The sequence below is a fragment of the Natator depressus genome, chromosome 10 (assembly GCF_965152275.1).
Source record: "Natator depressus isolate rNatDep1 chromosome 10, rNatDep2.hap1, whole genome shotgun sequence".
In the NCBI taxonomy this organism is placed as follows: Eukaryota; Metazoa; Chordata; order Testudines; family Cheloniidae; genus Natator; species Natator depressus.
The window spans coordinates 61,538,996-61,555,535 of record NC_134243.1 but is presented as its reverse complement, the minus strand read 5'-3'; the positions used below and the strand labels follow the sequence as shown (position 1 = coordinate 61,555,535).

Here is a 16,540-nt window from a genome sequence, read left to right as displayed (position 1 = left end):
GGCTAATGTTTCAGCAGATAGGGCACTCTGTCTTGCACATGCTGTTGATATTGTATTTAATACAAACTATTTCCTAATTTAAGGGGATAATCTTGAATCCTTGCTCAGGGAAAATTCTTGGAAGCCAGTGGAATTTTTGTCTGAATAAAGAGGACAAGAGTGGGCTTTAAATTAAGGACTATATCACAGGCTCTTCAAAGAACAGAACTTTTATAACTTGGTGGGGGGGGGGGGGGAAGTGAGGGAGAGGGAGAATCCTGCCCAAAAAAACTGCTGGCAGGACCAACAGCTTAAAAGTCAATCGAAGTCTGCCACTGAAATCAAGCAGAGAAGGCTCTGGCCCTGTGTTGTCATGGAATGAATCCTGAGAAATACTAAGCACAAATAGATTGAATGCTCGGGTCCTCATTATGGTAAAGAACCGTTTGGGAGTTCCCAAAATCTGGCCTTTCCTTTTTTAAAAAAATGTTGCTGTTGCATTCCCTCCCCTTCCTGCCGTGCCCGCCCTCTCCCCAATGTCTTGAGCAGCCTTTTAGTCATCTGAACAGTACGATGGCTCTGAGGGTGTTAAATTAGGTTTTGAATAGAAATATGAGATAAAACAGCCTGTTCTGTTTTAATGACTGTCCCTTTTTATACCTCTAGATAAATGATATGTTAGACGACTCATAGGCTTTATTGCTTTATATAGTTGGTGCTATAAATAACTACTAGCCTTTTCTGACTGATAAGCAGTAGTAAGAGTTGCAGTGTTGTGTAACTCAAAACCTAAACTGGGCACACTGAGACCTAAGCAAAAAGGCCCTGTGCTTCTGAGAAGAGCGTTCGTTAACTAGCCAAACAGCCCGTCGCCCATAATGTTCAAAGGTTAACTGTGCCCAAAGTGGAGTAACTCTGCTTGCATGACCTTCAGCTGAGCTGACTGCTTGGTTTCATCTGTTTCCATCTAAAATGGCCAAGCAAACAGGACCTGCTTGTGTGGGAAAAGTCTGTATGTACAGATCTCATCTGGAGCTGGGCAAGGTGCCCAGCAATCTGCATCTGACTGTCATGAGTTTAAATCCTAGTGCCACTAGTTAACCTAGTGTCGGTTAATTTAGGTTTCAAACTTGTCAAGGGTTTTTGTGGGCCAGCTGTAAATGGGGTTCTTTACAAAGAGTTCAAATGTAATCTTAATCCCTCTGGAGGGTTAGGTGGATGTTGCAGCGACTGCAGCGCTGTTCATTCCAGCGAGCTATTGTGCTCTGGGAGTTAATGCTGGGTTACTAAATTGCCCAGTAATCGTTTCAAAAAAGCATTGCTTTGGGGTGTTGAAAATGAACGCACGCTTCCTTCTTCTGGCCCAATGCTGTGCAGCGTAGCCATTCAGCCACTACTAGCACTGGCAAACGGGGGAATGCTGGAATTAAATATGTAGTACTTTTCCCTCTTTATATTGGCAGGCATCACCATTAAGAGCCTCAACACTTCACACAAGTGGGCACTAGCCTGGTTTTACAGAGGAGGAACTCAAGGTGCAGACAGGTTAAGTGGCCACACAGGAAGGCCATGCAGCCAGTAATAGAACCATAATATCTGTGTTCAGTTCCCGGGTCTCACCACTAGAGAACATTCCCCTGAATTCTGTCCCATCTCTCAAATGCCTGTGCTGCCACATCACTTCTTTGAGTGAATTTGCTTTTCACTGCAGTCAGACTAACCGCATTGGCAAGAGCAAGGCATCATGCAGGAAGGAATTGGAAAGCAATATCCAAACCACTTTGACCTTAAAGGGGATATTATCTAATCCTAGGCCTCTTCTGAGCAGAGACTTCAGATTTGGACTAAATTAGCAACTTCTTTTGCATTTGTAGCCGAAACAAAATCTGAGCCCAGGCCTCCAGAAATTATCCGAGCTAGTACACTAATCCCCCGTGCCACCTAGCCCAGTTTGAAACAATGCATGCCCTTGAAAATGATTATATAAAAACTTTTGCAATGTTGGCACTTTACTGGGGTTATAATAACTGTCACCTGACCCAATCTGTACCTGCAAATGTTCTTTATCTCTTGTCAGGCATTCACCTTTTAACTACTCATTCAATAACTGCAGAGGCTATTTAACCCTTACATGCCATGTTTTTTATATGGAATTTTGTTAGGCTTCGCATCTCTTTGCCAATGCTTATTCATGTCTTAATACCGTTTTTAAAAGAGGGGAGGCAGAATGGGCAGAAGGGAACTGGAGCCAACACTATTTTTGCTTCCTAACTTTTGTGGGGTACGGGAAGAGATCAGTGAGGTGATTTGAAAATGTTCTGCAGATTACCCTAGTAATTATGTAAATGAATACTTTGAAATCTGTATTGCTATTTGCTGCAATACGGTAAACAGGGGTTGGCCCTGAAATACAATGTGCGTGTGCATGCACGTAATATGTAGTAGATGATGAAGATTTATAATCAAACTTACACCTAATTCATGTTATCTTAAATCATCTTTGGTCCTAATAGTATCATAAGCAGCAAATCCCTTGCACTGCTGTCTAATCAAACTGGACCAGCCACTGTCCCCTAGTTCTGTATGTGGAAAGAGACTCTGCTGCTTCTGTGACCTTTTCCTTCTACCCCCCTCGGCTTTGCTTCTGGACCCCGCAGAGACCTGTCCATGCAGACCACCGTCCATGCTGATGGAGGGTTGGGTGCTCCAGAGACTGGGCTGGTAGTATGAGGCTGGGGTGGGGTTTAGGGAATGAAAACTGTCTGACAGAAAAGATGATACACTCTGGGGCTGTATCTATCACTTCTGTACTGCACCCACCCTCTGCAGCTGTGGCTAGGAAGCTGGGTATGGAGGACTGTTGTCCTAGGTTTGGGGGTGGGCCCTGTGACCTTTTCTGTTATGGGGGGACAAACCCCACCATCCCTACAATGATTAATGTGGTACTGGTGGTGAGAAATCCTCATGGAGACTTCCTTCATCCCATCTCATGGGAGATGTGGTTCAATATTCTCTGCCTCTCCTGGCTTTCACAGTGCCCAGCACTCAGTCCTGGCATTCAACACACGCATTTTAATTGCTTGTTTCAGCTGTTTATTATGAAGATCCATTGAAATGGGGGACAGTATAACAGTGGAAAAGGAGAGGTTCTGAAGAGAGATGTCCTTTGATAATGCAAACTGATACAGCAGCTATAATTTATGCACACTATGTGAGGCACCAAAAATAAAATCAACTGGGAATTCTCATGAACAAGACGGAGGGGGCAGTTGTCTATGTGTTTGAGAGAGAAATACCCTGGATATGGAATTTGTCTTCATGCAGTGGGAGCTGATGTCACAACGTTAGCATATTACCTAGCTTTTAGGATTTGTACTTAGTATACACTATTGGCTTTTCAAGCTGTATGTTGATCTGAATATTTTCAATGGAATTGTTTCCTATAGTAACTATTCTGCATTTTGTGGCTACTTCTGAGGTGTGTGTCTTACTTTTCACATTTAAATATAAAAGGTAACAAACAACTGTTCGTAAAACCAAGCACAAGTGGGTCAACCAGGCTGTCTTGGTAACAGTCTCTCCCCTAACAAATAGAGGAATTATGTCAAAAACGAACATGTGATAGGTGGTATTTATACAGAATCTCTGGATGCAATTATGCAATCATGAAAGCAACCAAACATAGCCAGGTTTGCTTGCTTCATCTGGGATGCCACCCAAATTTGTCAGCTGTACTTCAGCATTAGCCGTTTCCCCGGCTCCCTGTCTCCTGCTGATCCTTGTATCCTTGGGTGATGCTGTACTAATCTATGGAGCTCCTCTCTGTTGGCCATCTGCATTACTCCATCAACGCTTTCCCCTACAGACTCTCTCCTTTCTGCCTCTCCTAATTTTGTGGACCTTCTGAAGCTCCACCAAACCACACTGACCTTCAGCAAACTAAGGATGATGAACCAGGTATGGAAGCAAGTATACATCTATTGCAAGAACTGATGTCTCAGTTTATTTATTATTTAGACATTTATTTAGTATTCCTGGCAAGTTACAGTAGCAGTGCCAGGATTTAACAGGGGCAGCCAGAGTTCATTAAACCACCTTTTTGTATAAGTCTTGTGGGAATGTACTTGGAAGTGCAAAGTCAATGCATACATGTTTCAACACTAATATCCTGGTCAAATTGATCAGCTGTGTCTGGTCTCTCTTTATCCTCACTTTTTAACACCGAAAGAAACCTATATTCTATTAATCCCTGGTGTAATTCCATTTAGATCAATGGAGTTACACCAGCGGTGAATTTGCCCACTCTGTGTTGAAGAAATATTTAAATGACTTCATTTTTTATGAATTGCAAGAACTTTTACTCTGTATTTTCGGAAACACTTTCTGTAGGGAGGGTCTATTTTCCTGCCTAAGGGCACGGAGTGACTGTGTGTGATTTAAGCAGCAATCTCACACCCTCCTCCTCCTCCTCCTCTGATTTACATATTTATATGATGAATTATTACTAGAGTAACAGCTGTACACAGTACTCATATCTCAGCAACGTAACCTTCCCCTTCTCATCAGATCACTTCTATTTCTGACTAGAAATCTTCTGGTCGACCTTTTCATTTGCTGTGGATGATTTTTTTTTAATTATGTTGGTTGGTAGATCCTCAGGGATATTGTCTTTAGTGTCATTTATATCTATTCTCTCTGCTTAAAACAAGACACCAGATACAATGATGCTGAAGAGACAAGACAGCTTAAAAAATGGTAAGTTAAGTGTGTGTGCGTGTGTGTGTGTGTGTGCTCTCTCCAATGAGGTGTTCATTAGTTTAAAGGGGATAGTGTGAAGAACTAGAATTTGGGCTCTAACTACCCTACTAGTCTAACATTAAACAACAGAAAAAAAGTGTGTGTGTGTGTGTGCTCATTTTAAAATTAAAAATGAAACAGGAATATGCTGACTGGGGTCCTGGTTATATAGAATACTTTAATGCTTTTATATAAGCTATGTATCAGGTTATTTTGTTTTGGGTTTGGTTTGGATTGGTGTGTGTTTTCACATTGCACCAAGAAGAATGGATGCACTGTGTAATCTCTTTAGATAGATTGTATTTTCTGGAATGATGCATGGGCAAAAATATGAGGATGACTAGTGAGCCTTTCCATTGTGAAAAAAGTAGGGATGAAAAATCCAAGCAGCACAGATTTTATTTCAATATGATGAATTGCCCAAATATGGAGAGAACTACGAATGTAAAATATTTGTTCTTACTAGAAAGTTTTGAAAGTCACATCAAGACTTTAAAAATATGAAACATAGAGAAGGCTTAGAGTTCTATGCTGTGTGAACCTGTAACTGCAAGATTTTTTTGAAACGTAACTTATTTGCATGCCTCTTTAAAATGTGTTTTATGTATTGCATACTACAGAACAAGTGACTTTGCGCTGGGCTTCAATGCAGTTGTGGCACGGAGCTTAATATCAGCAGTAATATTTTGGAGGCAGTCTTGTTTGCACACCTGCCTCTTAAATTCTAAGGATCGTATTGTACTACAGGGTTTTGGTTTGGTTTGTTTAAGCAGATTTCCCCTCTGAAATCGGCATGGAATTATGACTTTTAATCAATTTTGACTTCTTAAAAGGGAGTTCGGTCCATGTTTCTGATTAGACATGAAAATGTTGCTTTTCTTGTGTCTAAAGCGGTGTTTGTAGTTGGAGAGTTACTGAGATCTTTATTACAGTATTAAAGGCAGCACTCGTGTTTTCATGACACTGTCTTGTGTATCTCTTTCCCTTTAGTGCTTTTCCTGAGACAAACGTAACTGGGTATACAGAATGAAATGTTGAGAACCTGCTGCTCCCACGGCAGGCAATGGGAGTTACAGATGCTCAGTAGCTCTCAGGGTCTAACCTTGAGATAGCAAAGGATGGTTCCTCTGAATCAAGTTCTTGCTGAAGTCCATGGGAGTTGGATTGAGTCACAGGAAAGGGCTCCCATCTTTTAAATTCACTGTTTGTCTCAAGGGTTTGTTTTTTTCTTTAAAAAGTAAAATGAAAGTTTTGGTATCCCAGAACAATTGAAAACAATGGTGTTTTCAAAATGCCGTAATATCTTGTTAAACTTGTAGTGCATCCCTGAGGTAAAATAACCTTTCAAACAATCCCTTCAGTTGATTATCTGCACTGATTGTTACCATCTTGCAACAACTGTCCTTCTGGGCAGAAGAGAAACTCATTGCCAGAACTACAAATAATGTACATAACCCAATTTAAAGCTCTAACAAAATGTTCCAGTGCTAAGAGGATTGTTGTACCGTAATTAACATGTGGGATGAAAATACGTTCTGAAGTTTCTGAACACTCAAAATATAGATTAGATCCCTAGGAAAGATAAAAATTAGCTTTTAAAGTTTTCCTCTGCCAGATTTTCAAGTTGGCATTCCTCAGAATCGTACGTAAGCAGAGCTTTATCCCTACAAATGCTGTGTTTGCTCTGCAAAGGGGAGAGGGAGGTGTCTAAAATTTCATATCTACACCTGGGAAGAAGTAGTAACAAACTGGAAATCACGGCTGCTTTTTGCCATCACTGGCAATGTAAACAAAATGATCAGTTTAAAAACAGCACATTGCACGTGACGATGAAGTATTCCTGGGCCCTGACAGTTCATGCCAGTTCTGCAAGCCATTAGTAACAGTAGTTTGCATTTTGTTGGTGTGATTTTTTTTTTAAATTTTTTTTATGGATCTCAAAGCACTTCTCATACTCTATGCAAGCAGCATAACTAAAATGCAGCCAACTGGTGCCCAGCTGGGGAAGGGGAGGGAGGAATTCTGGCTAAGGGCATTGTGTCATGGGATCATTAATATTCCTGCAGGATATACAGGACCTCATTTTGGACTGCTATGTCTCCTGTTGAGTAGTCCTAATGAAACGAATGGACCTATTTAGGCAATAAGGTAGTAGTGTGAGTAAAGATTTCTTCTGAAGGACCATCACACCGTGAACTTTGTGGCACCCAATCTATCCACCTCAGAATGACAAAGAGCTGAATCAACCCAGCTAGGACCAGAGGCCACTCAAAACAATCTGCTATTCTAGACAAAACTTTAGTGGGCCTTCCTCCTAGGCCTAGAGCAGCAGATTTGGCCCAGCCGCGTTTCTGTCATGATGGAGGGGCAGCTAAGCCAAATGTGAGCGAGTGGTGTTGCAACCTGGTGGACGGGGCTGCAGTGCCTCTCAAGTTTGGCCCAGCCACCTCTTTGTCAGGGTACGGCTGCTGGACTATATCTGCCACCAGAGGCAGTTGCCCAGAAATCTGACGACCTAGGTAGCTACCTTGTTTGCCTATAGCTGGAGTGGCCTCTGACTAGGACTGGAACCTTTGATTCCAGGAAGCCTGCATAATCCAAGGAAGTTGATCAGATCATTGAGCCTTCCCCTTCTGTTGATCAGTGACTTACTTTATTGTGCTTCAGTGTTAAAGTGATCCGCTTACATCAGCCAAATAAACCCATAAAATGTCAAATATAATCTCTGGGGACCAGCATTATGAATAGCTGAGCTCCATAAAAGGATGCTTCCGGGATGCTGGAGGAAAGAAGAACCTGTCCCTGGCCTGCTGCTCTGAGGTTTTGCAGTCCAGGCAGCTTTCCACCCAGGCTAGTATGGAAATGGAAGCAAGTAAAAAGAAATGACGCTAGCTCTAATCATTGCAGTGTGGGATTGGTGTGTTTCACATAAACCCCTATCTCAGCCAACAGCAACTGGCCATGTAAAACAAAATGATCAATTTAAAAACAACACATTGCACGTGATGATGAAGTATTCCTGGGCCCTGAGAGTTCATGCCAGTTCTGCAAGCCAGTAGGAACAGCCAACAGCTGAGGTGACGATGTAATCTGAATCTTCAAAGTAAAAAAACTCCTGTTAAAGGGCTGTGCAAGCGGGATGTCTGAGCAGAGGCCAAACCACAATAGGTATGTACAGCTGGAGAGCATCTGTTTTACGTGCAAATCAAAACAAGATAACTGAAGTCACTAACAAAGAACTGCAGCCTGGAGAATGGGCCTGCCTTCTTCCAGCCATCCTCCTCCTGTCTGTCCAGCACCCTGTGTCACATCCCTTCCTCTGTACAGAGGGAAGGAGAAGCTAGAGTTAGGACCCAGTACACAAGGGGCTGAACTGAGAGCACCCCTGCGCCCTGTCACAGGCAGCTTTACCACATTAGATGGGACCACAAGTCCTCCACCTCTCACTGATCCTTTTAAGAGACATTTACAGATGCCAGCTCACTGTGGCAAAGTGCATGACCCACTTTTTCCACTCTCGTCTTGCAAGAGAGCTATTTGAATAAATGTGCAGTGGCAGAGGGAGAGCACTATCTTCAAGTCTGTACTTGGATCCGCATCTGAGGATCACAAAGAAACTAGGAATGTTATCGCATCTCATTCACGAGCTGCATGTGATCTGGAATGATCACTAAGGCACAGGAACAGCCTGCAGGGGTTCTTAAATTGTTGCACTGTTAAAGTGAACAGTGTCATCCTGTCTAAAAGTATAATCTCTTATGGCAGTGTATCAAAAAGAGAAGACTCTCTGAATCTTTGAGTAGATTTAGATGGTTTTTAAGAACCCCAGGAGGGCAGGAAGTGAACTACCTAGAAGAGGTAATACAGACCCACACCTGGACTAACTTCTGCTGGGTCAGAGTGTGCACCCTGCCCGCCCTCCCTCCCTCCACATCCTTGTGGGGGTGAAACAGAGGCTGGGGTGACTGGAAGCCAGGATGGGGGAGAGATGGCTTGGATGATGAGCCATGCAATGTTGGGGAACAGGACTGGCTGGGCAAGAAAAGTGGGACAGCGAGTCCAGAGAATTGACATTAGGACTTGCAGGACAAAGAGGCTGGGGCTGGGATAAGAAGCCTGAGGAGTGAAGATTGCAATCGTTTAAGTGAGGAGAACAGGAGTGGGATGAGGTGCCAGGGGTGGGAAAGAGACAGGACTGGGTCTGGGCAGAAAGGGGCCATGCTTGAAAGGAAATGGGCAGAAGAGTCTGTGCCCAGTAGAGCAAACTCCCCTCTAGAGCCTGGAATGGAATTCAAGATCTCTGAGTCTCAAAACTCCTCTGCTGTCAGCATATATCTGTGAAACCCTGTGTCTAGTGCTGGTCAAGAGAGGATAACAACTTACTACTGCTATCAGTTTGCGACGAGCACCATAGAAAAACTCATCTGGAAATTAATAACTGGGTTTAAATAGCATGCAGTAAACAAGGAACAGGGCCACACATTGGACAACGAGGAGAAAACATTGAGAAACGAGGAGAAAATATTGAGTAGCTGCTCATTAAGTGATCGCTGTCCATCTGGTGCATGGAATGAGGCAAGGGTCCTGCGTGGGGGAACAAAGTGATTAAAGACTGTATCATAATGCATATTCACCAAAGGACCAAATTAAGGTGCACAGGCAAATTAATTCTGGCATTTCCTAACCTCTGAGTGCTTGGCTTTGCAGCCTTGACATTTTTTTAATGTTGTGTGTATGTGTGTGTGTGTGTGGGGGGGGTGGTGGTGGTGGTGGTGGGAGTGAGAGAGGGAGATTGAGATGTATATTCCTTAATTATGGGTTTTAATCCATTTTGTTTGACATATGGTGGGAGATATGCTGATTAGTGCAAATTCAGTCACTTAATAGTTCTATAGAAAAGAGATGGGCAAATATACTAGTTCACTTATTCCTGTGCTCTCCTGCTATGTGAAACATTAGAGCAATCAACAGGTTGATGTTCTCTTGCTTGTGTCTGTAAGAAGACTTTTAAAAAATTCCATGTCCCTCTTGCTGTCTTATATAATCACAGCAGTGATTCCTAGGTTCCTAGTTTGAACCTTCCTTGTTGTGTCGCAAAATTTAAACCTTGCCACTGATTTACAGTTGGCTTATAATGATTACATTTTTATTGTTTACCAACAAATACTATTGGACCTAGGATTATAAACCCAAAGTACAGTATAGTACTTTGATCTGATTGTACATTCTCAGTCCTTGAATTGTTTTACCACAAGCAAATGAATTGCCTGTTATCTCCAACCATCATCATCTCATCTCCTCTCTGTACTGCGAGAAAGAATTTTAACAGTCATTGCAGCTGTGGAAGTGCCAGCATAACTGGTCTCCGGGGAAAAAAATGGGTACTATCTCACACATCTTGGTAGGGTTAGGAAAGAATGATTTACTAGATAGTTGCATGTTCTGTTGGACTGTTCTCTTCTCTTGAATTCCAGGGGCAGTAATTGCTAACAGTGTCAATTCATTGGACAATTAAACTCCTTATTTTATCCTTCAAGCAGGTAGAGATCAGACAGTGGTAATAGAAGGCTCTTCAGCACTGTGGTATAGCTGGATGATAGAGGGGGTGAGTCTCTATACCCATTCTGTCCTTGGCATCTCAGCTACTTAGAACCAACTGTACTGGTGCAGTTGTAATAATGAACAAGTATGTACTGATAACTGGATGAGGTCCACAATATATTAATTGTTAACCACTTTTGGTTTCTACTGACCTGGGCTAGATTTGAACGAGCTATCTAGAGGTGAAAGGTTCCTAATCCCTCTGGTAAACTCTTGAGCACCTGAGGTCCTCTCTTGTTCTCCCTTTTTACTGATGATTAACTTTTCCATGATGAGAGAATTTGTGTGAGTGGAAAAACACACTATCCTGCCACACTGGTATTCTCAGCAAGTTAAGTTTTCTTTCGCTATTGGCTTGGAAAGGAACACTTTTGTTGTTGTTGTTGTTGTTTAATGAACGGAATTACACATCTAACTTCCATGATTATGCATGCATATGGCTAATTACATTTATTTGCATGCACAATCAACTGATTTTGTACATGCAATCAAAGTAACTGCACACAAACTAGGCATTCAATTACAAGCCCATGTATTGTACTCAGTACACCGTGTAGCTACCATTCCATCAACAACCAATCTACAAGTAGGTTGAGGACAGTATATTAAATCTACATGACCATGAGGCCAGCTGGCAAATGGCAGCTAAAAAATTTTTTTTCCTAAAAAAAACAAAATAATATATTAAATATTAAAATAATATATTAATATTTGAAGAGAATATATTAAACATTCTCTTCAAAACCTAGAAAATCAGTTGTCGTTGCAAGCTTTTAAGGATTTCTTGGAGTTTAAAACTAGCAAACCTTTCAGTGTAGTGGAATAATCATACTACAGAGTTGTACAAAATCATGAATCTCTTACTTGTAGCTGAAAACTTTTAACAACATTGAACTTAAAGTCCCTGCCCCCTAGCAAATGGAGTGTGGACTCTTAGATCAAGATCTTCGATAAGAACCTCCAGCTATGAACAGAGAGTGGAACTTTGTATTAATAACTACCCTTATTAGACAACTTTCTGGCCTGAGAAGCCCTCCAAACACATCATATCCCCAATATGATAGAGAATAATTACATTTGATGATGGAGTTAAACCAGAGAGGAATTCAGTCCAAGCAGAACAATTCTGTTGTACCTTTATTAGGAGAGAATGTCTGTTAAGCAATTCATCTGTAAATCCCTTGAATATGTCTGTGATTCTGTGAGTAGGCACTTAAGATGGCTTTCATTATAGTTTTAAGTGGCAACAAGTATATTATTTGAATGTACGTCCTGTGCTTGGCAAAAACTTGCCTGGCTTTTAAATATACATGGTCATTAATCACCTATTTTTAATATCTATGCAAATTAAGGGCTTATACTAAACTCCACAGGGGTTAAGCAAGAAGCCGCTAGCTTTCTCCTGCCTTCAAACCCCCCCTTCCTACACATACACACACACAATGCACTACATGAGCCTAATCCTGTCTCATTAAAATCGTGGGAGTGGATAGATGTATTATGTCTCTTATTTATCTGTATTGCCTTTTCTGAGAAGCTTCAGGAATTACCCAGCTCCCAACAGTGGTCATCGCATTGGTCTTGGCACAGGATATGGTAAATCCTACAGTTACAAAATAACAAGTTCAAACAATCTTCTGCATTTAATTTTAAACATTTTGTTGAGTATTGTTGAATTGTATTCATTTAGACCACCTTTAAACCCACATAATTACTCAGTACAAAGACTCTAAAAGTTATGCCCTATATAACATACTCACTCCACAAGCAGGAAATGCTTGTCCTGAGCTGTTCCCGCTGTTATAAGAATAGCTCATTTATAAATGATTGGAAGGAATTGGTAAACTTCTGAAAGAAGTGGAGGGACTCCAAGGTACAGTAATAAAGGAGACCAAATATAGAATTCTTTGTTAAAATAAAATATCATACCATGGTCTACAACTAGTGTCCCTCGTGTAGCAGGAGGCAGAGTATGATGGCTGGGTTGTTGTGATGATGATGTGATGTTATATCATGAGAAGAAAAGGAGTACTTGTGGCACCTTAGAGACTAACAAATTTATTTGAGCATAAGCTTTCGTGAGCTACAGCTCACTTCATCGGATGCATTCAGTGGAAAATACAGTGGGGAGATTTATATACACAGAGAATATGAAACAATGGGTGTTACCATACACACTGTAAGGAAAGTGATCAGGTAAGGTGAGCTATTACCAGCAGGAGAGCAGGGGTGGGGAGGGAAACCTTTTGTAGTGATAATCAAGGTGGGCCGTTTCCAGCACTTGACAAGAACGTCTGAGGAAGAGCGGTGGGGGGAGGGGGGGCGGAAATAAACATGGGGAAATAGTTTTACTTTGTGTAATGACCCATCCACTCGCAGTCTTTATTCAAGCCTAAGTTAATTGTATCCAGTTTGCAAATTAATTCCAATTCAGCAGTCTCTCGTTGGAGTCTGTTTTTGAAGTTTTTTTTGTTGAAGAATTGCCACTTTTAGGTCACATCACATCAGCCACACTATCAGAGGCTCGTTTACCTGCACATCTACCAATGTGATATATGCCATCATGTGCCAGCAATGCCCCTCTGCCACGTACATTGGTCAAACTGTACAGTCTTTACGTAAAAGAATAAATGGACACAAATCAGACGTCAAGAATTATAACATTCATAAACCAGTCGGAGAACACTTCAATCTCTCTGGTCACTCGATTACAGACCTAAAATTGGAAATATTACAACAAAAAGACTTCAAAAACAGACTCCAATGAGAGACTGCTGAATTGGAATTAATTTGCAAACTGGATACAATTAATTTAGGCTTGAATAGAGACTGCGAGTGGATGGGTCATTACACAAAGTAAAACTATTTCCCCATGTTTATCCCCCCCCACCCCACTGTTCCTAAGACGTTCTTGTCAGCTGCTGGAAATGGCCCACTTTGATTATCACTACAAAAGGTTTCCCCCCCCCCCCCTCGCTCTCCTGCTGGTATTAGCTCATCTTAAATGATCCCTCTCCTTACAGTGTGTATGGTAACACCCATTGTTTCATGTTCTCTGTGTATATAAATCTCCCCACTGTATTTTCCATTGAATGCATCCGATGAAGTGAGCTGTAGCTCATGAAAGCTTATACTCAAATAAATTTGTTAGTCTCTAAGGTGCCACAAGTACTCCTTTTCTTTTTGTGGATACAGACTAACATGGTTGCTATTCTGAAATATATCACGAGAGCCATTCTTCCTCCTTCACCCATCCTATTTAATTGCATTTATTATCTATATATCTATATAATATGGGTGAAGGAGGAAGAATGGCTCTCATGATATAACAAGCTGGCCTCAGAACCTAACTTTTGTATCACAATTAGAACCCGTGAGCATTCAGAACTTTAGAGTTTTGTTGCTCTGGGGGCTGGCGGCTTCACGCAGTATGTATTGCAAACAGGAAATAAACTGTACATCAGCAGCTAGAAACTTGTGTGTTGCACATTGAAGAATACTGGTCAGAATGCCTTCAAGACCCCTTTTCCAGGAAATCACAGGGATCGGCTCCATGAAAGTACTTAGGTGCCTGAGTACCTCTTTTGGTTCTACAGCAATCCACAAAACTCCCACCAGAGCCTGCAGGCATCTAAATTCACTCAGTGCCTAAGTTTTTCAGGATAAAAATTCCCTAGGAGCCTATGTTTCTGCCTCTGGGCATGCGCCCTGCTGCCTCCCTCTAGGCCTCTGGGCAATTAATTCCTGCCTAAGCCAGGGAGCAAACCACAGAGTGGGGGGAAACAGACATTCAGCCTCCTAAGTCATCTGTGGGGCCTGATCCAGTAGGTGCTCATTGACATTGGGCTAGAGAGAGCGAGGGAATGCCTGTAGCCCACTGGTTACGGTTCCCAGAGGTGGCAGACCCTGGATCCAGTCCCCCGGTCTAATTACTCTTTTGTTGTTTATCCAGAGTGAACAGCTTCAACTGGAGAGACTGAGGGAGCCCCACATGGGAATATCCCATGGTTCAGAGGGTAGAGAACTCTTCCGAGAGGCGCAGAGACCCTGTTCAAATCATTTATCCTCCTTTGGCAGGGAGGGGGCAATTGAATCTGGGTCTCCCACATCCCAGGTGAGGGTTCAGACCACTAGGCTCAATGTTATAAGGTGGGCACCACAGGCAGCAGCGACTCCTCTATCGTTTTGTGTCGGGAGAGACAGGCTCCTATCTCATTCCTGCAAGAGGTGCCTAAGGCGCTTGACTCCAGGATGCAGGTATCTCTTCAAGCATAGCTAATCTGATGTAGGTGCCTCCCTACAGCCTGGATTTAGATGCCTATGTGTGAGAAAGGGGAGGGATTTAGGACACACCCATATTGTCGGCATCTCCCATTGTCTAGTTTAGGTGGCTCCCCACCTACCCTGCGGTGTTTTGTGGATCGTATTCTGAGGTGCCTGTCTGCCCCATTTGTTGCATAGGAATCTAGGCACCTACCTTGGCTTTGTGGTTTCTGGATTTTCTAGGCACCTAAAAATTAGACAGTGTGATGCTCCGCATTGCAACATTGAAGTCCCTTTGTGAAGCCCCACCAGGGTCAATAATATATAAGCCCCCATAGTGCCCAGTAGAAGCTGCAGAATAGGCAGGGAAGGGAGGTGTTTATTGCTACTGTGAAGAGAAACCACTTGCAATGAGGTTGGAGTTGTTGTGAGGAAGTGTCTTCAGCACATAGAATGAAATGCTGGCCCTACTTTGAAGTCCATGGAAGTCTTGCCATGGGCTTCAATGGAGCCAGGAGTTTGCCTATAATCCAGCTATTGCTATTATTTCAAGACAAATCAGCAAACTTATATTCCTAAAGAAACATGATTGTATGCCAAGAGCTTCCCAATCCTATATGATAAAGGCAGAAGAAAACGAACAGGCAGAGGTGAATTCCTAAAGAGCCATTGTCTGATTCTGATAACAAGAGTGACTCCCCTGAAATCTAGTGTAAGGGACTTAGGGGAAATGCATGTAATACTATATGGGGCAAGTGGCATGAGTATTCCTTTTTCTTGGGCAAAATAGGTAAGTGCCAACTATGAAATGGATTGAGACCTCAAACTCATTTCTCATAGGCCGTCAAATGGCCAGCCCATAGTGACTACTGATTGTGCATATAGACCAATTTCAAGGGACCATGTCAGCGAGGGGAAGAAGTAGTTAGGAAATACTTAATGATATTGTTGAAAAATCATGAAATAACCTAGAAAATATTAATGAATTTTTGTGAGATGTAATGGGGGGAGGAAGGAAGATACTTTCCTATAAGAAGTGAAAGTCTTGAGAAATAGGTTGCGTAGTATACACTGAGAAACATCATAAGGAGACTAGATTGTGTCACTGCTGCTCAGTTGCTAAAAGTAGAGCTGTTTTGAAACTTCTGCCTTTTAGCTTCTGAGGATTTTAAAAGCCATGCAGCACAAAGAGCTGAATATGGCCTGGCTAAAACAAATGGATGAGGCTCCAGGAAGATGTACTTCTGCCTTCCTTATATCCATTAATTGGTGACAACGTGAAACACGGGAAAACGACCTGGCCAACCAGGATACAAATATAAACAGTAATGAGGTAGCGCCTAAGGGCCCCAGTCACGGTCCAGGGCCCTATTGTGCTAGGTGCTGTACAGATACGCCTCTGTCTCAAAGAGCTTCTAATCTAATGGTGGTGGTGGTGGTGGTGGTTTCTGTGATAAATAGCAAAATTACCAACCCATGACACACAGGCCCTCAAACAGCCTTTACATAGACAGTAATGACTTTAAGCCATAGCTGGCCGGGGCTGGATTTGAACCAGAGTCCTAGTAAAGGAGGCTTCTGTAATCTGTTACAAATCTCCTAAGTAATACTATGTTTGAGACCATTACAATATAGCAAATTAGCATGGACTTTCTGCTCCCCTGATTTGTTCTGGCAGTAGCAGATCTCAATCTGCGGCAAAAAGCAAGATTTATTCCGGGGTATATGCTGATTTACATAAACAGTTACTGCAGTGGCTTTTTGATTGATTCCGTTCCTCCTACCCCCTTCCCCCCGCCATCGCCAATTGTTTAACTCTTTAGATAACAAATAGCAGTTAAAATTATGTAACCATTCTGCAGCCTCAGACTGCAGAAGAAGTATATTTGCTGCTCGTGGA

At 42.2% G+C, this 16,540-nt stretch overlaps 1 protein-coding gene across 1 annotated transcript in view; it reads left to right on the top strand.

Moving 5' to 3' along the window:
* The first annotated feature begins 4,611 nt into the window (after positions 1–4,611).
* Positions 4,612–16,540, top strand: part of MAPK6 (mitogen-activated protein kinase 6) — a 54,435-nt gene continuing 42,506 nt past the window's right edge. The window contains exon 1 of the mRNA XM_074966331.1: positions 4,612–4,734. The gene's annotated coding sequence lies outside the window, so the exon portion shown is untranslated. The remainder of the gene's footprint in view (positions 4,735–16,540) is intronic.